General features: G+C 39.9%; 1 protein-coding gene across 2 annotated transcripts in view; it reads right to left on the bottom strand.

The window, feature by feature from the left end:
- The window catches only part of LOC126399534 (urotensin-2 receptor), a 171,958-nt gene that overhangs the window by 32,669 nt on the left and 114,429 nt on the right, over positions 1–24,860 (bottom strand). The window contains exon 1 of one of the 2 annotated variants that reach the window (XR_007570907.1): positions 5,886–6,089. The exons of the other annotated variant lie outside the window; for it this stretch is intronic. The gene's annotated coding sequence lies outside the window, so the exon portion shown is untranslated. Of the gene's footprint in view, positions 1–5,885; positions 6,090–24,860 lie in introns of those variants that run through there. 2 annotated transcript variants of the gene reach the window in all.

Raw genomic sequence — 24,860 nt, 5'->3', positions numbered from 1 at the left:
TTTTTTTAAATTTGTCTCAACTCTGTAAATTATTGAATAGCCTTAACTGCCTGCTGTTTCTCATCATTTGGGGCGACCACCTGTCATGTGGGGTAACCAACGATTGGCAATTCTGTACTAAATTCAAAATTTAATGTCTATCAGTTTTGGTTCAAATATAAATCATTGGTATAGCATGCATAAGTGGATACTATCTGTACACATTTTAAATCAGTTTTATGAATTTTAGAGTAAAAAAATTATATGTAATGGCTTTATGAGGGAGACACTGCCATTATAGATAAAATGTATTTAAAAATGGTTTTCAAAAATTTAAAGGACACATGAGTCTATCTTTCTTGAACAGTTAATTTAATTACTGATACTTATTAAAATATAAGTTTTGTTAAGGAAATCTATTAATTTTTAGATAAATTACGGTCGCCCCAAATGACTTTTTTAAGGTCGTTGCCCTATTTAGGTTTAAAAACACTAAAATATCTTTGTTTGAAGTTTTCACATACATGTATGTGTACACTACATTCCAAATGTTTGGAAAATAGCCAAATATATCTTTATTTTAAGTATTTTAAAAATGGGCCACTCAAAGGCCTTATACGTCTTTGACCCTTTAGCAGGCTGTCAAAGTTTAATTTGTATTTGTTATATTAATAATTTATAAAATAAAAGAATCGGTACTTGGCACTGTGTGACAATACAATCTTGCCACACAATAATATCAAGATACTATGCTGTATTGATTTTTTTCCCCCACCCTTAGTGATGACATAGATAAAGCCAAAACATGGCACTAGAGGGCAGAGTCAAAAGTTTCACACAACAACAAACGAGGGGATGGTGTAGGAGGTCATAATATTGTACCTTTAAACAGAGCAGTCTCATAGACGGCTGTGGTCTGTGTGGCCATTAAATACATCTGGACGTGGACAAAAATTCTTGTAACTAATTTCACTATATATTATTACATATTAGTGATTCATCAAGTTCTGCCATTATTTAAATTTCTTCATTGTCTCCTATAGTTGTATCTTATTCAAACTACGCTACACTACCTTCACAATCTTTGACGGCACTGCTCCATTTAATCTGTATCCATAAGCTTTCAGGAAACGTGCAGCCGAGCCCAGCGTCAGCTAGGAGCCGATCCTAGCTGACGCTGCCGATCCTAGCTGACGCTGGGCAGGAGGCGGGGTACACCCTGGACAGGTTGCCAGACTATCGCAGGGCTGACACATAGAGACAGATAACCATTCACACTCACATTCACACCTACGGACAATTTAGAGTCACCAATTAACCTGCATGTCTTTGGACTGTGGGAGGAAGCTGGAGCACCTGGAGAAAACCTACGCTGACACAGGGAGAACATGCAAACTCCGCACAGAAGGGCTCTCCCACCCTAGCTCATTATTTGCCAACCGGTCCAGCTTCTCATTTTCATCAAACCAAAATAATTCAAGATTTTTGTTATGTTTTCTTAAAAAAGGTGCACTCAGGTATTCATATAAAGTACGGGCTGAAGTCTGCACTTCTGTGTCCTGCAAAAGAACACTCATATTGGTGAAATAAGTTTTTAGAGTCCACTATTCCACTAGTTTTTGTGAATCCATTCCATCTCTTAATCAGCATTTGTTCCATCTGCCTTTTAGAAAAAATAAAAACATAAAGAGTAATGTCATATTTCTTAAAGGGAGTTTGCTGTAATATTTCTACCAGGGGCAGGATGGGAAATAATTTCCAAAGGAATCTAGCTGTACTTTTGCAAATTGAGTGATCCCCAGTCTTTGCAAAGTCCTTAGTGTATGACTAAAAAAATAGTCTTCACACATGAGAGGGTTCATTTCCGACCCACTTCACACCTGTAGCTCGTACGTATGTAATCAGCTGCCACCTGCCTCCCCAGCTGCACTCCATTTCCAATTACTGTCTCTGTTTATACAAAGAGGACACTTTTGCATGTTGTTTGCCAGGATATGTTGTTTGCTTTGTTGTTAGCCATTTCTGCCTGAAACCTGTCATTTTTTACAAGCTGTTTATGATGTTCTGTTTGCCTGCCAGTTCCTCTATTTATTTTGTTTGTTAGCCTCACTTCAAGCTGCCTGTCAGTTGCCCGTCTGTAAGCCTGAACTTTGATTTAGGTACTGCATTTAATCCTACCTGCCCACTCTGTGTCTGCCTTTAGGTCAGGCAGAACCTTGTGCCTTCATTGAAATATGGAAAGCTTCCTTAATATGAGTGCACTTTGTTGCTTTACCTGGGAATTTTATAAAACATTATACAGTAGAAATCACTTTTCTTGTTTGTGCAGAGTCGGACACTACATGGCTGTTTTCATATTTATCTGCTGGAGCTTTTGTTCAATCTGAGTTACGTAGCTATTAACAGGATTTTGTGACATCCCAATTTGTTTGGAAGCCATTCATGCACACCATCAATCAATTTAGCAATTACTCCAAAACAACATTATGGCAACAATCAAATGAAAGAGCCTTGAGTGTCATGCTGCAAAGCAAGTTTGAAAGAGTCAGCCTTTCTTTGCTTTAGGTGGCTCGACAAAGCATAAAACCCCAATCAGAGATATCAGATATCACAACAGTGGTTATCAACTGTTTTTGATAATTCAAAATAATTTCAAACTATTCTCATGAATGCAATAACACCTTGACATGTTGTCGGCCATAAGCTGAGAATTCATATGCTAATTATGACAATCTCACAAAAATGTTGAAAAGGATTATGTGATAAAATTATATATTCAAAGGGTCAAAGACCATCTTCCAACTTTACTGGCCATTACACAACACCATAACTCAGGAAGAGAGGGGGAGACATTTGAGCCCAGTTTCCACCAACACTTTCCATAGAGTACCTTTGGTACCTTGACCCTTGCGTTTCCACTGAAAACAGTCGTCTTACATGTGGGTGGGGTTGTTGTCACTCACTGCTCCGTCCAGCTCTTGCTATATATCCTCATCACGGGTGACACAGAGGAACATCTGCACCTTGTTTATTGTCCGCAGGATGGGGTTGTATACCGACATTTTCACAACAAAAAAGAACAGGCTGCAGTGAGAGTCTCTCTCCATGGGGAAATTAAATATAGCAAGTTTGTGCATTTAGTCCTTGTCAGGCAAGTGCGGCCACAGGAACGATGATCCATGATGCATTTTTCCCCCAAGTTAGGATTAGAATATATGCAGTTCACATCATGCAGTCGAAATTAATATATACTTTTAAATGTTAGCTAAAATGTAAGCTAAAATAATGGTCAAAGTTGTCATATTGAAATTTTTAACCTGACAGTGAGTCTCTTTCTCAAGTCATCAAATACAGATGCTTTAGCTTGGTGGTTCGGACTGTGTAGTAACTGCAACCCTGACCATGAAAGCCACGTTTGTCCACTTGGGCATCATGGAGCTCTTCTGTAATTTTATGTGGCTGGTTTAATTTTTTCGATTTTTTCTCTCCATGGCTCTTTAACAAGTAAAAACTACAGCATAAATATAACTGAGTAAAAAAGCAATACATTCTATTTAAAAATTATTAAAATAAAAACTTAATTATATCAGAGGCAATGTGACGCAGCAGTGCAACCTTTTTGGTGTTTTTACATTTCACAGAAAAATAAATCTATCAAAGTGTTGCTGGCCTCAGGCCTAGGGGAACCAGGGCAAGTAGCAAACACAATGCCTTCACGTCTGTATGTGTAAACAAAGAGGCACAAAACTTTAGCTTGCGTTCAGCTCGGCTGCAGGATTTATTCTGCTTTCTTAACAGAGGAAAAATTTAAAATACACAATATGCATTAAGTGTTTAAAGACAGCAACATTGCATTACACTGCACTGTACATATCTTTACAAGTAATAAACAAACCCCTACTGAGTGTGTCATTAGCATTTCTCTGTGCTGTGCACATTACCTTACCCATTAGCAGCAGGACTGCTAGCCTAGCATAAGCTCGTAAACATCTCTATTTCAACAACTTACTGCAAAAATAATCAACTTTACACACTGCACATTATAGCCAGGGATTCACAACACTCTCATCCCTTATACTAGGCTGACCAAATGTCCTCTTTTGCCCGGACATGTCCACTTTTCACGTCCCGTCCGGGGCGTCTGGGGGGTTTTATAAACTGATGATAATGTCCGCTTTTCCGTGTGTTTGTGTGTGTGTGTTAGAGTGCGGCACGGGCAGCATATTTCTGTCCGAACCCAAACCCGTGTTTGTGTCACACAGTGGTTACGGGCTATTTAACAGGCCAGGCGTGCGCTGTGGGTGCTCAGCTGCGGAGAGGGAGACCTCCGTGTTTGAGACGGGAGCGGGAGGCGGGAGGTCCGACGCTTCTAGCGAGAGGAGAGGGAGAAATAAAACAAAATAAGATAAAATAGGAAAAACCTGTCTCCCTCTTTTGTTTTATTTTCAGCGTTTAATCAAGGCGGAGGCGGGCGGCTGGAGGTCCGAGACTTCCAGAAAGGAGAGAGGTAGAAACAAACAGCCAATGTGTGTCTGTGTGTGTTATGTTCAGGTGTTGTCACGTAAATAACAGTGCCCAAGCAATAAACAGGACAGACAATAGGATTTTATTTATTTTTACACTACATTTTCACTGAAAGCTGACCGAATCCGACCCGAGCCCGAATACAATTTATAGCTACATTTTTGACCAAACCCGGCCGACCTGTCGGGTACCATCGGGCGCGGATCGCCACACTCTAGTGTGTGTATGTGTCCTCTATTGGGGCCTATCTGAATTTCTGTCTTTGAGAGATATTATTTTGTAATATAACTGAATTTTCTATCCGTAGGCCTACGTATAAATTTTAAATATATTAAAATTATAAGGCATCTTTGAGTAAACTGCGAGTATCATTTAAGTAGGCTATGTTGTGGCCGGCTGAGTGTCCTCTTTTTTGGAAATCAAAATATGGTCACCCTACCTTATACAAAGGTACATGAATGTGACACTGAGTAATATTAATGCACCTGTAGGCCTATGTGTAAACAAAGAGGCACAAAACTTTAGCTTGCGTTCACCTCGGCTGCAGGATTTATTCTGCAGCGCTTGTCTCTAAGGGGTTTTATGTTCCTCCCAGCTCAATACTCGATGTAGCGATCTGTTTACACCAACACAGTAACAAGTAAAGTACAATGAAAAATGCATTAGATAACCATTGAAGACACACTAAAATAAAATAAAAATGTATAGGGGTGTCTGTTTTTAATGAATTTAACATATTATTTAAGACATGAACTGTACCATATTCTCATATGAACTGTACTTTAGTCCCAATGACTTTTTAAACACATTGAGCTCATGTGATTGACACTCTCTGTATACTTATGTCTGAATTTTTTTTTAACCTTTTACACTCTATATATTTTTTTGTCAGATTTAGTTTCAATAAAATTCAATATGCACACAGTGGGGCTGGCAGCAACCACATGTTATGAGGAGGGAGTTAGAGTAGAAGCAGGCAGAGTCCTGCACGGGTCCAGTTTTCAAGATCCGCCCCGACCCGACCCGGCGACGTACAAACCCGCACCCGAACCGCAAACCCGCACATCAGGCCAATTAGTACCGCAACCCGGTCCGACCCGTTGAAACACGACCCGCAGCCCGACCCGTAACCCGGATTTAAAGTAATCATTTTGGGTCATATTGGCTGAATATTGAACAGCATATCGCCACAGTTAAGGTGCCAGTAAGTAAACAACGACCTGAATGAAGCAGCTCTCACAATAAAAACCTGACTTCTGCTCCATCATCAACCCTCTGTGTTCTTCTCCCATATGAGTGTAAAAGCACTCGTTTGTTACGTTTAATGCTTTTAAACTTTTAATCTATGTAAAGGAACTTTACATGTGTAATAAAAGACTTACTTTCTGTCCAGAGCGATGTTCAGCAGTTACGAGCCGTCACGTGTTTTTAGAATCCATCGAGGAGAGAAGTAATCCATCAGGGAAACACTTCAGAAACATTATAAAGTGATAGTTGTACGTTTTATCCACTTATTTCTCAAATACCTAAATAATTATTTATTGTTTTGGAAGCAGCGCTTGTTAGACGGTGGCAGCCATGTTGATTCTGTCTTCCAATCACAAATTGTGTTATTAGATGGTGAAACGCGTGTAAACAGCTGAACCAATGACCGTTGCGAAATAGCGGAGGCGATCATCAGAGAGTAAATAATGACCAAGATAGTTATCTGTAGTTTACCGAACTAATGACTGATGTGTTTATCTAAAACCCGCGATCCGACCCGCGTGTTATTTTTTCCACCCAGATCCGTACCCGGGGAAAAATGTTTTTTTTAAAAACCACCTGCAAATCAGCTGTTTTTGCGGGTACCCTGTAACCAGTGCAGGACTCTGGTAGCAGGTAAAAATGCCCCATATACACTCACTGGCCACTTAATTAAGCACATCTTGCTAGTAACAGGTTGGACCCCCCTTTGTTTTCTGAACTGCCTTCGTGGCAAAGATTCAACAAGGTGCTGGAAACATTCCTCAGAGATTTTGGTCCATATTGACATGATAGTATCACACAGTTGCTGCAGATTTTTCAACTGGACATCCATGATGCCAATCTCCTATTCCACCACATCCCAAAGGTGCTCTATTGGATTGAGATCTGGTGACTGTGGAGGCCATTGGAGTACAGTGAACTCATTGTCATGTTCAAGAAACCAGTTTGAGATGATTTGAGCTTTGTGACATGGTGCGTTATCCTGCTGGAAGTAGCCATCAGAAGATGGGTACACTGTGGTCATAAAGGGATGGACACGGTCAGCAACAATACTCAGGTAGGCTGTGGTGTTTAAACCATGTTCAGTTGGTACTAAGGGGCCCAAAATGTGCCAAGAAAATATCCCCCACACCATTACACCACCAGCAGCAGCCTGAACCGTTGATACAAGGCAGGATGGATCCATGCTTTCATGTTGTTTACATCAAATTTGTTTTTCCAATCTTATATTGTCCAGTTTTAGTGAGCCTGTGCGAATTGTAGCTTCAGTTTCCTCTTCTTAGCTGACAGGAGCAGCACCCGGTGTGGTCTTCTGCTGCTGTGGCCCATCTGCTTCAAGGTTTGACTTCTAGCACCAACACCCACACCATGTTCAAAATCACTTAAATCACCTTTCCTCTCCATTCTGATGCTCGGTTTGAACTTCAGCAGGTCATGTTGACCATGTCTACATGCCTAAATACACTGAGTTGCTGCCACATGATTAGCTATTTGCATTGTCAAGCAGTTGAACTTGGAGCTTTTTCATATTCTTCCAGTTATTTTAAAAATAGTACTTTTTTCTCAGGCTACAAATTTAAGTCCTTGAGCCCTTTGTGTGCCACGTATTGCACATTTCAATAATACTGACACAGTTATTCATTCAGCCAGCATTGGACACTCACTCTTGTTGACCTGCCAGCTCAATAGGGCTGGTCAGTAAAAACATTTGGCTGCATGCTCTCCACTGAAATATGACACTTCATGTGCACCCTTGCTATGACATTGATGTGCTGCAGAAACTTCCAGTAGTTGTATTTATTTTTAGCCCCTTGTATTTTGTGTGACCTGCACGGATATGTACCCTGTCATCAGATTTTGTCCTTGCATTTTAAAGTGGACCCTGTGTGCATATAGTTTGAATTATTACATGTATATTATTGTCACAACTTACATAATCATTTCATTGAATATCCTATTACATGAGCTACTGGAAGTTTATATTCTATTATTTAGACTGAAGAAGTGTAGACAGGATACACATACATTAGCAGGGGTGTTTTTAGGACACACTGCTATGAGCCACAGAGGTCTGTGTCCAGCTGTGAGGGTCAACAACAGGTCATGTAGCTGTCACACAACCATGATGACCTCAGACAACCCTGGATGCAAAACCTCGACCGTTTGATGATTCAGGGAGAGAGATGAGCGACTGAAGTGGAAATCTGAGCCGTGCGCCATAACGTCATGGATAACTGGATGTTCTGAGGACTAGCAGGAGGTTAAAAGCATTAAAGACCGGGGTGTGTGAAGGATCAACACCATGCATGCTAACATGTATAGGGTATGCTGAGATACAGGGAAACCACTGGAGCTGGTAGCTGCAGAATGTATAAGCAAACAGATCACAGTAGTATGCTGTGGCCACTCAGTTCAATTCAGGCAACAGAATGTCTCCCCTGAACAACTGCAGAAGAAGTAGTTTTTGACCAAAGTCTGACATTTATATAACAAATTTGTATTTAATATGGATTTGCTGGAATGTTAAATATCAATGTTCTTGTTTGGCAATGGGTCATTTTTTAAATCTGGCATATGCACAGTAACAGAGGGCTGTTTTTGTTGCATCAATCATCTGTTATTCATTCTGTTAATGAATAACATTTATACTTCATCTGTCTCCAAAATGTATGTCCCCACATTGGTATAGCAGGAGTGAATGGAATTTGGCTTGTGGTTCTCATAGTCTTAAAAATACATTTGTAAAAGTCAAAAACCACAGACCTCACTGTTCCCAGGTTGAGTGGCCAGTTTTATATTCGCTTGGGGCGGTGGTGTATCATACTTGCTCGTTAAGGAAGTTTGAAGCTCCAGATGTCCTCATTGACATAGTAATGTGTTATCTAATCTGATATCTGATGTGTTGCAACTATACGTGAGTTTCCATCCGCCTATTTTTTTTGTGCATTTTCAATTTACACATTAATAAACCTTGGTAGAAACACTGTCTAAAAATCAGTTTTCATGCTTGGCTGATGTGGAAAAGTTGGTGTATCAATTAAAAATTGAATGGAAACAGACTTGATGAATAAATTAAGACATACATGAAACATGTAACCTCAACACCCACTGAAGCCTCTGCTCCACTGAGGAGTCTTAAAATAGCGGCAGGCGAACATGGGACTCATGAGGAGACTGTAACCTTTCTTACACTGATACACAAAACAAACAAATGTCATATTTCCATTATGCTTTCCACCGTTTTCAATTCCCCAAAAGAGACGTGTAAAACTGTTGACAGGAAACCTCGAACTGCAGACAAGTTTAATTTTGACACTTTCTATAATACGTTTTTGATCCATGGAGGTTGTGTATTTGTAAAACATTTTTTTAATGTTAATCATAGCTTGCAGCCCCTCAGTGGTAAGAGCAAGTGTAACTGCTTTATTTTGTGTTTTTACTGGTTGAAATCATTGGATCTGTTTGATGTGGAGATGTTGAGACCTCTGTAGATAATTCGGCTACCGATAAAGATCATCTGAAAAAGGCGAGCACACATTAGCAGGTGCTGGGCTGGCAGCTATTCTCGAACATGCAAAATAGCATCGCAGAAACACTGATTTCTAACGTTCAACTGCTTTATTCAGTGTTTTTACTGGTTTTAATATCCTGGTCCATTTATTTTGGAGAGAAAGACTTCTGTGGATAATTCAGATCCTGGCAAAAAGCTCCCAAACAATGAACACTGAAGGATTCTAACCTGGTGAAATTTCAGCTGGTTCTATCCATCCATCCATCCATCCATCCATTTTCATCCACTTATCTGGGGTCTGGTCACGGGGGCAGTCGGGCAAGCAAAGCCCCCTAGAAGACCCTCTCCCCAGCAATGCTTTTCACCTCCTCCCGGGGCACCCCAAAGCATTCCCAGGCCAGATGCGATATATAATACCTCCAGCATGTTCTGGGTCTGCCCTGGGGCCTCCTACCAGTTGGACATGCCCAGGAACACTTCTAGCTGGATGGGGGCATCCAAATCAAATGTCCCAACCACCTCAACCTGCCCCTTTTCAATGTGAAGGAGCAGCGGCTCTACTCCGAGCTCCCACAGGATGTCGGTTGAGCTCAGCCGCCCCACAGAGGAAACTCATTTTGGCCGCTTGTATCCGCAATCTCATTCTTTCGGTCATTACCCAAAGCTCATGACCATAGGTGAGGGCTGAGATGTAGATGGACCAGCCAGTCTATAGCTTCAGCTCCCTCTTCACCACAACAGCCTGGCACAGCGCCCGCATCACTGCAGCTGGTTGCAATCTGCAATCCTCACTGCTACATGCCACTAAGTCCACCTAAATCTTACACACTAGACCTTTAGAAATTCTGTAATGTCATCACAATGTAAAGTCTATGAGCCTAATGGGAACTTGTGGGCAAACTCAGTGTGAGAAACACTACTGTGCATATTCAGTGGGCCGAATATCCTGGATATCCTTTTTTGTGTGGTGTATGTGCCAGGGAGCAATTCCATTGGACTTGGGGTCCAGTATGGTGTTGCTGTCATTATACATCTATGGCTTTGACTGGTGCTCTTAACATCTCATTGCCTCCTCTCCTTCTGCAATAGTGAAATTGCAGCCAACTGGAGAATAAGTACCACCAACTGTTTAGTACGATTCACTTAACTCCTTATATTTACATGCTGTAACTGTTGTGGAGAGAAACACACGTTCATTTGCATTTTCTTTTGCCAGTTTTGAAATTTGGTTAAAATTTGTGCCACGTTTAGATGGAAAGCTGTCTAATGAGCTTTGTAGGCGTGGAACAAGAATCAGAGCCTCAGTATAAAGCAGCCATCATTGTGTGGGCAAAAAACTCAACAATGCTGTTGAATTAGCACAGAATGAGGAATGTTTGAAGCATTTTGATGAATCCATGTTGCTCCAGCTGTCAGGCTACTGTAGCTAATAAGATGTCTGCTGATTGCATGGGTAAAAAGAATGAAATACATTTTTGTTTGGGGATTATGGATCTCAGTAGCTTCCAGCCTGCTACATTGGCATCAATTTTAATGGAAAATAGCTGGAACTAAATATCAAAGTATTTTTTCTACTTCCTGGAAACAATATGTAATTTGCATGATTGCACAGTATCAGGCCAAAATTCATTTCCTGCTGTTCTGATCTTCTTCCTGCTATTAGCCTTCTGACAATCAAATGACCATTTCCTCCATTTTGACTAGAAACTGAGTTGATTGCATTTCCTGAGCTTTCTCTTCCTTCTATCTCCCTGCAACCATTCTGAGCCCACATTATTCTCCTCTCCCACCAACCCTCCATCAAAGGATGTTATTAGTGGTTCAGTTTGACAGTTGAGTCACAAGCAGACTGAGCAAGGTTGTCACGCACCCATATTACATGCTCAGCAGTAGAGCGGCCCCATAGACCTCCCATAATAACTAAAAAACAAAAGTAAGGGAATAGAACAGGAGAATGGTGAATATGAGACGAGAACATGAGATTTCTTTGTTCTTCAAATAGGCCACGTCATTCAGTCCATACTCTGTTCAGAGACTTTTGGAACAAGCACCGGGATTGGACTGTCCCCATCTGTCTCCATGTTTCTCCTTTCAACTCATATTTGTCTGACTGGCAGAGAACTCTCAAGATCTTGGTCTGACATCAGTTGGTGGCTGATGTAACAGCTTTAAAGAGCCAAGGGAGTGAGTTGGGCCACATTTTGCACAGATTGCAATCACATATGTTTTTGGGGATCTTGCATATGAAAGAAACTCTAGGTCATGTAACATTTATTACCATACTTAGGTAGTCTGTAATATTGGCAGTAGAAACACATGTCCATGATGAAGAGCACAAAAACCAAAAGCTAATGATCATAATACTAAATAAGCAATATTTACTCTTGTACCAGAGTGCATCATCAACCAGATTTGTTAAAGAATGCTATCCATCCAACCCCAAACCTTACCAGATGGTGGCAATACAGTAATGGAGAGCAGATTTGTTTTGTACCTCTTTTGAATTAATATCTCAATTAAAGTGACTGAAAGCATTGTACCTTAAGTCTTTCAGCCCATATTCATAAATATTCATGTGGATATGGCTATAAGCCAGATCGACTAATCTTCTCTGTTGAATAACTGTGTTTATGAAAGAACCCAAATGCGATTATTTTGGGTGTGTCATGGTGGCACAGCTCAGCATGTGAAAATCTTGAAACAAGTCATCCAGGGTTTTTTTTTTTGCTTGGATCACAGTTTATTTACACATACTACCCACATTGTTATGATATAAAGTTAGTTGAAAATCTGCAAGGTATCTCTTTAAGCAAGAAGGAAGTTTACCATAATCACCTCTTAGTTTTTTACTATTCGAAGTAGCACTAAACACACAACAAGATGGGATGGGAATGTCATTAGATTTGTGGGTGTTTGGCCATAACCAAAGTATTACACAAATTAAAAATTCTGACCTGATGATGGCGCTTGATGAAGTCAGGCTATCACCAAAGTTGTTACACTTCATTCTTAGGGGGACAGAAATGTGTTTAGACTACCAATTTTCTTGGCAGGCCATGCAGTAGATGTTGAGATATTTCACTCAAACCACAAATGCCAACCTCATGTGGTACTAAAGGAAGTCAGGGGATCACAGAGTCGTTAGGATTAATCATCTGGGGAACATAAATCTGGGTACCAAATGTCATGGCAATACATCCAGTAGTTAGCTATTTCCGTCTAGACTAAAGTGTTGGATCAATGACAGACTGAGAGAGAGACTGACATACCGTCCAATAGAATGTACAATAGTTTGGCCTGAAACTGATGATTCTGGAGTCTATTTATGGGATGATTTTTAGTGCCTGGCAACACTGCTGATAAGGTCCAACACACATCTCAACTCTACTTCAAATGGCTACAGAATCTGTTGAACTATAAATCAATTCCTACACATGAGGCTTGTATGGTGAAACATATTGATGGAAAAGAATAAATCCAGCTATAGTCTGACAATTGCTTCGCCCACCCAACCCCACCCCATACTACTCTATGGTTCATATTTTATTTCACTGTCCTTTTACTTAAATAGTATTTCTGCACTGTGGTATTGCTGTTTTTACCTTGATAAAAGATCTGAATACATTTTCCACTGTTGTTTGGAAGTCTAACATTAGGTCAGTTAGGCGAAGTAAAACAAAACGAGCCTTGTAGCCCAGAGGACCTCGTAGGTCTACCCGGTCCCTAGGATCCGAGACCCAACCCAGGACCTGTATGGGTTTGGGTCAGAGTGTGATTAATCTAATTTAACCAGTAATAAATGTTAAGTTACATTAAAACACAGAAAATAGCATTAATATTAACAAAAGTTTGAACATTTATATTTGCATAACCCGGTCGAGTCTCTACTATCACGGGCAAAAACGGGTCGAGTAAATACATTTTGAAAAATTATAGGGTCCAACTGTATCTCGGTATGGATTTCCCGGGTCCATTAGGGTTCGTCATTTTGTACCCATAAAGATGTCTTATATTGACAGTCTAAACAAGGAGGCTTCAAAGTCATATAATTTTCTTGTGTTCACAAGATGAGAAAAACATTAAAAAATGAGATTTCATGGAGCAGAAGAAAACAGTTTAAATAGCTCCCATAGATCAAAGACTGCCACTTTTCAAGCCATCCTCAAGTGTTTCATCTATTTTTTCTATGATTCTCAATCTACACAAACGTGTGAGTCAGCCATTTCAATTTACACCGTGATTGTATCCTTTCAGAAGTCTTAAATTTTCCAATTATGGAGGCTTTGGGATTCTTTGGGGATTTCACCCACAAGCCTTTTTCGGCAGCTCCTCTGCTCCTATTGTTTGTCAAGTCCTTAGAAAGAGGGAATGTGAAATAGTGAGTCAGAGGTGTACATGAAAAGAACAGACAATGTCTTGTCTTCAGTAGCTTTCAAGATTTGAAGTGTGATTGCTTGAAGATTTCAGCTCAGCTTGGTGTCTGTGTGGCTGCTTAGTGAGTGGCACTTAGTGTGATGGAGGCTATAGGTTTTCTGGCCTTCGTCTTCAATATTGTACTGTTGGGAGTAAAGACACTGAATAGCTGTTGAGTCAAAGAGAGACAGGACACGCTTTCATTTTAACAAAAAGTTGCAAGGAAGCTATAATTGAGATGGCTTAAACTGAGTCCAAGACAACAGTACCAAGCACAAGCTGAGTTTAAGTGAGGACCAAGTCAAAAATAGGGGTCAAGATGACATTGAGCTTGAAACCAATCAGACTGTGACAGAAAAACCAAGTCCCTTCATAGAATCTGAAATTGTTTTTGCCAAACATGAACTAGGATTTCATTCAGTCATAGGCTTTGCTCACCCATTGAGGGAAATCTCAAACAGGTTACATCCCAAGTCCCTTATCTTCATCTTTTCTTTGAGTTGTAGTCACTGCCACTTTTCCCATAGGACGGGAAGAGATGCATAGTTGTGAGGGTAAAGGCCCATTTATGCTCAACGTTAAATACGAATCAGGAAATGGACGGAGCCTTCAGTCCGTGCTCCGTGTTCATTTCGTCCATATTTCTGCACGTTTCCATAAAGCTTACGGATACGGGTCAAACGGAGCAGTACCACTAGGAACCGTGGGGGCAGTGTTGCTGTCACTACCCGATACGTAGCTCTAGTGAGACACGAAGAAATAACAATTCAATTTCTCTCATCGGCAGTACTAGAGAAAAGAATTCTCCGTCCTCCAGTCGTGATGTATTTAACGGCCTCACCGACCACCGCCTCCTACAACGCTGCCTCTGTTTTTGTCTTTTATGCGAGAGGTACATTATCAATATCTCCTCCACAGTCGCCATGTTTGTTTTTGAGTTTGTTGTTGTCATAAACTTTTGACTCTGGGCTGCCTCCTGGTGGATATATTGGTTAACATCCATGCCAACGTAAAGGGCGCATGGAAGTATGTGGACAGTGACGGTAACATCGTTTGAAACGGACGTATACATTTTCGTACATAAAGGGAGCATAAATGAGCCTTAAAAGTAATAAAGAAAACAAGTATTTAGTGAGACAACCTTTAGTCTAGATGTCATCTGAAGCAGTGTCGATTAGTAAATACAGCTGCACAGGCGGATCAGTTGTTAGTGCACAGAACTGCTCTTTTGTTGCTTTGGTAGATACGGTGATGCAAGGACAGACTGGGAATGAAAAATGGCCTTGGACTTTTTGATTCAGACCGGCCCGCCAACTTTAACTTGTTAATGTTAAGTACCAACTTGTCAATAATCACAACCATTCATGCAAAACAATAAGTTCAAAATTTGCTGCAGCACGTCAGCCCTTTTTTAATGTCCCACCCATCCAGGCTATGATTGGTCAGTTCGAAAAATGTTACAGCGACAAACACATTGACTTTATGAACAGTTAAACAATTCAACAAAAGGCATCCAATACAGCTAAATAACCAGCTAGCCAATCCCAAACCTTGCTCATCATATTCCTATAGCAATGAGTCCTAAAACCCAGAAATGAGTTAACATTTGCACTTCCAGCTCCCTCGTCTCAAAGTCAGTGGGTTTTTTAAATGGGTTTTTGGTTAGATGTCTGAAAAAAAGTCTGTGGTTAACACAAGCTTAAGAAGCTATCAAGTTTTGTTCTATGACATTGCATCTGCATTCACATGACTTGGGAATTTAGAAGCCTTTAGGTTTCTTGAAAGGCGATTGCTAACAAGTGGCGAGATGAGACTACGGAGCATCATAATGCTGAATATGGCTTTACAGCCTCGTTGCGGTTGTGACACTGAAATCATGTGACTGTGATGTAGTTAATTTAGCCTAACTTAAGCTTTAATACTTCTGGAGATTACATTTACACTCCAAACACCATAAAAGCGGTGTTAATTTGTGAACATTATGCTGAACAAAACATGTTAAGTACCATAAACTTTTGTTTGCCACAGATCTATTTTCTGCAGTAATCCAAAATCCAACAGAAAAATCTCAGTTGCTTTTTGGGGAGAGAACCAGGGTTATGTTAACTTTCGTCTCAGCCCACAAAAAAATGTGTGTGGCTTTTTTCATACCACTTTAGCTGCAAAACCTTGACTAAGAGTTGAACTGGTACTGCTGATCTCACTGGGCCGTGCTTACTGCTCTCTCTCCTCTGCTGCTGGTGCCTTCACAGTCACTAAGCTGTGGGGATTTACTGGCAACGGCGCCAAATGAATACAAATTTATTTTAAAACCTTTGGCTGCATCAGCCTCAAGAGACTTCAATCTCTCCATCTTTCAGCTTTTCAGCACTACCTTTAACTTTTTTGTTTGTTTGTTTTGTTTGTCTTTGTCAGTCTTGCTCGAGTCCACGATTTCTCCAAATGTCACCTCTTAATGGAAAAGGGGCGGGTCCATAGGGAGTGCACTAAAAGCAACTGGCAGGGGGAGAGAGGCTGATGGATGTAATACCCAACCGTAGCCGGCAGCCCACTTGTCTGGGCCAGACAACCACATAGCACTTGGTTACTTTTACATGTATATTTTGTGTAGCATCGGCCCATTTGTCAAGCAGCCCACTGGGAAAACTCCTGGTGCTCCAGATGGCCAGTTCAACTATGATGTGAAGTAATGTCCAAATAATAAGAGTGCTCAGTTACCACAGCTAGCATTTAATCATTTTATTTTACTGCTGTCCTCCCACATGACAAGAGAATGTGAAGTATTAGCTTCGGTATCCTCTGCCTTTCTTGCTGTTTCTTGCAAGTACTTTAAGGCTTTCCATACACAGTAAAAACAAGGTATGTGCTATTCTTTACCTTTTACTGTACAATTACACAGTAACAAGAAGGTGTGCCGGCTGGAATATATGACCATTATTACCATGAATTACCATGAAAAAACACATTATTTGTGGGGGTTTGAAACCTTTGTAGTACTTTGCAGCTGTAAGGACCACAAATAAATCCTTTTGAAAGCGATGACTTCTTTAAAAGTTTGGGATGAATGCTTAAAACTGCTTGGAATTGTATCTACATTACTTTTATAATGAATTGTTTTATATGGACTGAGCCAATGTTAAAAAAAGGATGCCAAGTCTACTTACAGACAGGTGGCGGAAAATCTATAATCTTGATCTTGAGGCAAATTTGTTCCTCATGAGGAGAGGCATCTCTGTGCAAAGTTTCATGTCTCTACAACATACGGGGCATGAGATATGCCAATTCAAAGTTTGCAATTTCATTTGGTTGCTATAGCGCCCCCCTTTGGCCAATTGATGTAATATTGCTTCATTCGCATCCTCCCATGACCCTCTACCACAAATTTCACATGGATTGACCAAGTCAGTGAGGAGAAAAACGTGGAACAGACACACAGACACACAGACTTTTCATCATTATATAGTAAGACAAATATGCTAATACACACATTGCAAAATCTGCAAAATACATAGAGCAATCTATATGTGCAAATACAAATTGGTGAAACACAGCAGGCCAGAGACTAATAACAGTAATTTGTGTCCATAATTCACTAATACACTCAAATATAAGACACATTGACACATTCTCTAAAATTCTACAAACACAAGTTTAAAAACTGATAGACCCCGATGAGTTGATTCAGAGGACTGTTTATTATAAGGTATTCATGCATGTGCTTTCCATTGTAAACACAGTAAAGGCTGTGCACCATTAATTTATATAGCCAGTTATTATACGCAACATCAATATGTGTGGGCACAATGTTTGTTTATCCAAATGCTTAGTATGTTTTACTACAACTCATAAAAAACAGGGATGCTGTTAATATACTGTACACTAGGTAGAGCTGAGTAGTAATTACGCATTTTAAAGCTGAAGTGTTGCTGGAGCAGAGATCTGTGTTGAGTTTATGAAGACTGATAAAAACCCATAAAATTGCTTCTGACATTTCCAGTTAAGCCCGAACAAAGCCTCTTGGGAATAAACATGAGGTTGCTCTTTTAAGGGAATGTCTTACAGCACCAAGGTGTTTATTCTTTTCTTTCTGAGTCAAATATGTTTGACCTAAGTCTAACAATTATAAGAGAATGTCAGGTTAGATTGGATCGTAAGAGAGCAGGCTGGCATTGCTTGTGGGTGACTGTATGAGAAAGGATTGTCTGATACCAGTAGTGGTAACAGATTTGGATATTTGATTACAAGACCTTGTATGGGGTTATGTGGGGATGTTTGTGTGCATTGATAACTGATGATAAACTGAACTATTAAAACATGAGAACAGAGCATGGAAAGGTTTCAAAGCCAGCCTGCCTTTCTTCACCAACAGCTAAAAGTTAATAGAAGTACTCTCATCTGACGCCATCCTCAGTAAGAATCTGCCAAAGACAGGGGATCCAAAGCAAGTACCACCACCAAGCCTCCGACCAGCTGTGAGTGTTATTTAAGGTGGTGAGTCCTGCTGTTTTATTAATGAGCTGTACCCCACTGGACGATGCCTGCTGCTTGCAATTCAAAAGACAAGAGTTCATGAGGGAGACAAAGGCATACATGAAACAGGAAGATGTAGCCAACCCTATGAGTTTACACCTGACAACTGCCTTTCCTTCAGCTCCAAGGACGAGACAGAGGGGATGAAGCGTTGGAGCCAGGGCCTGCAGTGCAGTGCCTTACAGTTTGGACTTAATTGGTTTGAATGTGTGAAATGAAGTTTGTTAGGGGGAAACCTCCCATAAAACAGCTTCAGGTCTGTTCCTATTCACATCAGTACACTTTAATAAAATACTGTGTGATAGACACCAGAGGCAATCAGAAAAATTTCAACATTAAAAAAAAATCTCTTAGGGATCCTTTATGCTCAACGTTAGATACACAGACAGAGATAAATCGAGCTACCTGTCTGTACTCTGCATTCATTTTGTCCATATTTGCGCATGTTTTCTGAAAGTTGATACGGACCAAATGGACCACTACCACCGGAGACCATGGAGGCAGTGTAGCCTAGTTCAAGCTAGATACGACCGTAGGTGCTTATGAAGAAATTAAAACAATGGCAGAACGGAACTAATCATAATGAAATAATTCCCTGTACACATGTTGAGATGTATATAACTGCTGCACAGACTACATGTCTACAACGCTGCCTCCGTTTAAAGGTACAATATTATGACCTCCTTCACTGTCGCCTCGTTTGTTGTGTAGTGAAACTTTTGACTCTGCCCTCTGATCCCCTCTGTTGGCTGTATCTATGCTTGCATAAAGGTTAACAATGTTTGAAATGAACATACCTGTTATTGTACGTAAAGAGAGTATAGATGAGCCTTTATACCAAAACTTTTATCACTTTCCTCCTTATTCCTCATTTTGTTACTACAATTATTTATAGTGATCATATCAATCTAAGTATACAGTGCATTTGGATACATCATCATTAATTAATCAATTGACCATTAGCTGGACCCTTCCCCCAAACAGTGATAACAACTGTAACTTTGCACTGTAGGCCTGTCAAATTTTGGATTTTCCCACAACTGCCAAAGGGGTACATGAACATGAGGCTGTTGTAAGACCGATACCCTATATTTACAGAGTTTGGAGGCTACTGTCTTTTCTTAAGTCTTTCCTAAACCTAAAACACAACAGCAAAGTTGTGGACAACAAGAATACTGGAATGTCCCACACGTCTTCATGGGAAAATGCTAAATTTGGAAAAAAGCCTAATTCGAAGTAACTGAAGGGAGTATGCTGTTGCAGCGCATTTCTGTCCCAACTCGTCAAATATCAGCACTTTGTCAGTGCTGCTCACATCTACATTTTACGCGCTAGGTATCCTCCTGGGTTTGTTGTTGATGGCATGTCAATTTATGCCCATTAAATTCCTTTTTTTCTTTCACTTCCATTTTCACAGGAAATGTACAGTACAGTTTCTACTTGTCAGACGCTTTTTTTTCAAATAAACCTTTAACATTGGTTCAACACCTCATGTTTACGTTTATTTCCTTATGCAACATTAGCACATGGTTAGGTTTAAGCAACAAATGCCCGTTGTTACGTTTAGAAAAAACATCATGATTTGGCTTAAATTTCATACAGTACATGAAGCGAGCACTGAGCTCCCAGCTTAAAGTCCTGGGTGAGTTGGACCAATCCACTACCCCTCCTGCTCACCCTATAGGGACTTTCCAACTTCTTATGTTACGTTGTGACTGGCAGCATTTCTAACTGACACCATCCAGTGGTGTATCACACTGCCAAGACAAGTGACATCCAGCTGATCAGCAGCATATCATACCACCACGAAAGGTTCCGTCCAACCAAACTGACGCTACCCGGCTGCGCATCATACCACTGCAAAAGATACTTTTTGGTGTTGGTGTCTGACACCAAAATCATGGGCTGCATGGTGGTATTTGAGTTCTCAATGAAATCATGCTGGCTGTTTACATAAAAGACACCAAATTCATAATACTGCCATATTTGCAGTATTAGTGAAATATTAGTGTGCAAGTAAAGTGTGTAATTTAAAATATCTAGAAATATCATAAATAACAATATGTTAGTCAGTGGCCATTTTTCTGCAGAGAGATTACTTTTACTGCTGACACTTTAAGGTCATTTATCTGACAATACTCCTGTACTTTTACTTAAGTACAGTTTTACATTATGGTATTGGTATTTTACTTAAGTAAAGGATTTAAACTTAACTTCAACTGCTTTTGAAAATACAAACAAGTGCTTAAGAGAGAATAGCCTGATCTTACATTTTCCTGATCATACTTGGACTAACATGTGCAGTACAATGTTATTTCTTTCTTATGCTAATAAATTCTACCAATAGCAGTTAGCAAAAGTTGGGAAACTCAGTGGTTGCTGGCCAGAAACAAGATGCTGCATTTGTCTACATCTGTCTACTATTAAAAATCTGCCATGGTTACCATTGTAAACTGCATAATGTGCTGTGCCAGAATGGAAAGATTAAGAAGTGTAGCAACAGTAACTATGGATGGATTGTAGGTCACTTCTCTCATTCATTAGCTTTTCTCAATCCAAACACTGGACAAATATTTTTTCTCTAGCTGTTTACACACTGGGGCGGCACGGTGGTGTGGTGGTTAGCACTGTCGCCTCACAGCAAGAGGGTTGCCAGTTCCATCCCGGGTGTGGGAGCCCCTCTGTGCAGAGTTTGCATGTTCTCCCCGTGTCAGCGTGGGTTCTCTCCAGGCACTCCGGCTTCCTCCCACAGTCCAAAGACATGCAAATTGGGGACTAGGTTAATTGATAACTCTAAATTGTCCGTAGGTGTGAATGTGAGCGTGAATGGTTGTTTGTCTCTATGTGTCAGCCCTGCGATAGTCTGGCGACCTGTCCAGGTTGTACCCTGCCTCTTGCCCGATGTCAGCTGGGATAGGCTCCAGCCCCCCCACGACCCTCAAGAGGATGAAGCGGTTAGAAGATGAATGAATGAATGTTTACGCACTGCTGTACTGTCATTTAGTAGCATTTTCATCCATGACAATAACTTTCTCATTTAGGACCTTGTGGCATCAGGAATCTAACAATTTGCTGTTCTCTCACAAGATTAATCTGTGCAGATGAAACCTGAAGCCCTATATTCATCTGTTTGGTATCTCAGCAGTATATGCTGAAACCCACATATGGATTTATAGACACGGCCGGGGATAAATGGGATAGATACATATAATACATCTTGTATTGATTTTCTCCTGCATTTCACATCCTTTTCATCAGCTTCTTAAAAGGGGAAAGCAACTTTGACAAGCAGCTTGCGAAAACCCAAACAGCAGAACAAAATTGTAAGGCAATGCATACCAATAGTCACATTATGTGAGATTGGATGAGATTATTTTCCCTCTCCCTCCAAAGTACCAGACATGAAAATGGGAACCTCAAACTGTGTGGACTACCCAGGATTTACAAATATCAAACACACATAAACTTTGCTAACAGGACACTCAGAGTATTGTAGCTCATTTTTGGTATTGAAAGTAGATGATGGCTTGCAGCATTCCTGACCCATGTTTTCCAAGGTTTATCTGACCTACTGAATGGAATGAAACCCCTTATTCATTATGACACAGCTCCTACTTCCACAGCAACCATTCACTTCCAAACTGATCTCCGTCCAACTGTCTCTGCACCATCTCACACTATGTCACATAATGTTGATGTCCTTCAAACTATTGATCAATTAGTTAGATACCATGGTGAGCTGTTCTTGAGGGAGAAATTATGTTTAGCCTTACTGTTGGTTGTAGCTTTATGGATGGAGGTGTCCACCACTTTGTTCCAGACTGAAATCTCCCATCAGCTACTCAATGGGTTGTCATGACATTTTGTACTGACATTAATGGTCCCTTGAGGATGTATTCTAACGACTTTGGTAATCCCCTGACTTTCCCCCTAGCGCCACCATGAAGTTGATATTTTGGGTTTTAAGTAAATTATCTCAGTAACTACTGAATTCATTGCCATGACATTTGGTACAGACATTCATGGTCCCTGCAGGATGACCATTTTTTTTTAAAAAATTAAATTTTATTTTGCATAGTAAAAAAGAAAAACAAGCAAACAAAACCGACAGAATACAGCAAGCAGATTGTGCAGGTGAGATTTAAAAAACCCCGAGAGGCTTATAGACGGAATCTCACCATATCAGCATTAAGAACATATATTAATAAGTCCATAGCAAAAAACAGACAAACAAATATAAAAACATGGAATCAAAAAGCAAAGACAACAACAAATAGAATAACCATGACCAAATCAAACAGATGATCCCTTTTCAACTTTTCTACCTAGCACTATCGTCAGGTCAAAAGATGAATTTGTCCAGTAGGCCTACTTTGGTTTAGGACGGAATATCTGCAAAACTAATGACATTCCCAGAAGCCTCAGCTGTACTTTTTGCTCAGCATTTATCAGTCATTACCAATATTAAAATTCTAACACACTAAACATAGGTGGTGAATATGGTACACATCACATCTGCTAAATATTGGTATGTTAGCATTGCCACTGCAAGCATATTATTATGCTGATGTTAGCATTTATCTCAAACGTCTGCCCTCAAAACAAACTGAAACTGTTGAGAAGGGTCTAGGTGTAGAGCTCCATGCTCAGGCCCACCTCCATCATCAGACCCTTTTACTGTAGCTCCCCAGCTGGGAGAAAGCTGAGCTTAGAATCATCAAGATACAAAAGCATGCATTCATTAGTTTGAATAAGACATACACCCTTCACCAATGACACCAAGGTAAACAATACAACCTAATATTTCAATATAATTGTAATAGTTAGATAAGCACATGTAAAGCGGCAAATAACTTTGCTAGCATTAGTTAACTATGCTAATGTTGTTAGCAAACAAACATTATTACCAATGACGTTAGCGTACTAATAACATTAGCATAGCTAGCTATTGTTAGCAAACTCATTCAGTTAGTAAAGTTAGTATTTGTCGCTTAACATTACATTACCAAACTTTCTAAGAAGCAATTGTATCAAAATATTAGTATTGTTTAACATTGTGTTGCTGGTGGAGGGCTTGTGGCTTCTTCAATAATGAACACATGCTAATGTATAATGATGATCACCTTCTAAATACACAGTGGCATCTAAATATATAATACACTTATTCATTAAAGGTAAGCATAACAAACAATAAGTATGTAGACTAAGCGTAAAACCAAATGTGATAAGCCAGTTAATAAGACTAACTTTACAGAGGCATGGATGTGATACAATGTATTAAATAGAAGCTCAGAAGTTTGATTCATTTACATTCATTTACATTTAGCTTAAAACAATATTTAAAAAAGTGTTGTGAATTTTTTAACGTCACCTTTTACCACATTTACAGCAATATTTGTCAACTTAGAAATATATTAAATAGTTAAATCTAAATATTAAATGTGGCACCTAAATGTTAAATCTAAATATTAAATCTAAATGTAAATATAAATGTTAAATCTAAATCTAAATCTAAATGTTAAATCTAAATATTAAATCTAAATCTAAATGTTAAGTCTATATGGGCCAAATTCACAAAGAATGAACTGCAGCCGCTGATAGCAACTTGAATTGCACTTCATTTGCACCCGCAGTTTGCCCCGTCTTAACGTCTTAATCACAAAGGATATTGCGCTAATGATATACCAGCGCAAACACGCCCACAAAGTTTGGCAGCTGAGTGCAGTTTGCCCCTGATTTGCCCCTGGTTGCAATAAGCCACACATGACAAAGTATAAATGCTGCCTTTGCGCCAAGAACACCGTGGCAGAACAATGGCAGACTTTGTTTGGCAAAGTACTGAATACTGTATACCCTCATGTAGTGATGTCTGCTGGTGAGTCAGTCTAACAGTGTCGGATGGGTTGAGGCTGTGGATTTGACCAAGTTTGACCACTTTATCACTATTCCCTCTCACTTGTAGCTTTTTTCGTTATCTTTTGAATTTAATATGAATTATGGAACCGTTTTTGTTCACGTTTGTTTCCCCTGTTTCGTAAAATAAATTATTGAATGTTGCGTGACAGAAGTGCGTTTTGAGAACGACCGCAGACTGTCACCTGCTCAACGCATCAGTATCTTCGGATGCCATTAAAGTAATAATGATTATAATAATAATGTCAAAACATTATTTACAGACTGATTTAACAGATGATCACTGCTGCCACGATCACTGGAAAGTCTGGGCGAGAGGCTTCTACAGAGGAGCGCCCAGTTTGCACCAGCTTTCTAAAGACGTTATTTACTTCACTCAAACTGTGTGTGGCTATTAGTGCTGGTGTTAGTGAATTAGACGTTGTTTATCAATGAGGATCATTTGCATAGAAATGGGGAATTTGTGCGCCAAATATATGCATATTACCTCATTTAAATACATGCAAATAACACCGGAGCACCGAGACACAAGACACAATCTGCTTGGCAGCACAGTTAGTGGAGCATTTCACCCTCTGCGCGTGCTTTGTGAATTAAACGGTATCTGTTTGCTTCATTTTTACCGGTTTAGCGGCCGCAAAAGCCATGCAATCCTTTTGTGAATTCGGCCCTAAATATTTAGCTAATATGCAAATTCACACTGCCGGTCACCGGAAGTACCAAAATAAAAGCTGGTCAGACT

The sequence above is a fragment of the Epinephelus moara genome, chromosome 13, assembly GCF_006386435.1.
Source record: "Epinephelus moara isolate mb chromosome 13, YSFRI_EMoa_1.0, whole genome shotgun sequence".
NCBI lineage: Eukaryota > Metazoa > Chordata > Actinopteri > Perciformes > Serranidae > Epinephelus > Epinephelus moara.
The sequence above is the reverse complement of the archived record's forward strand: the minus strand, read 5'-3'. Positions and strand labels throughout refer to the sequence as shown.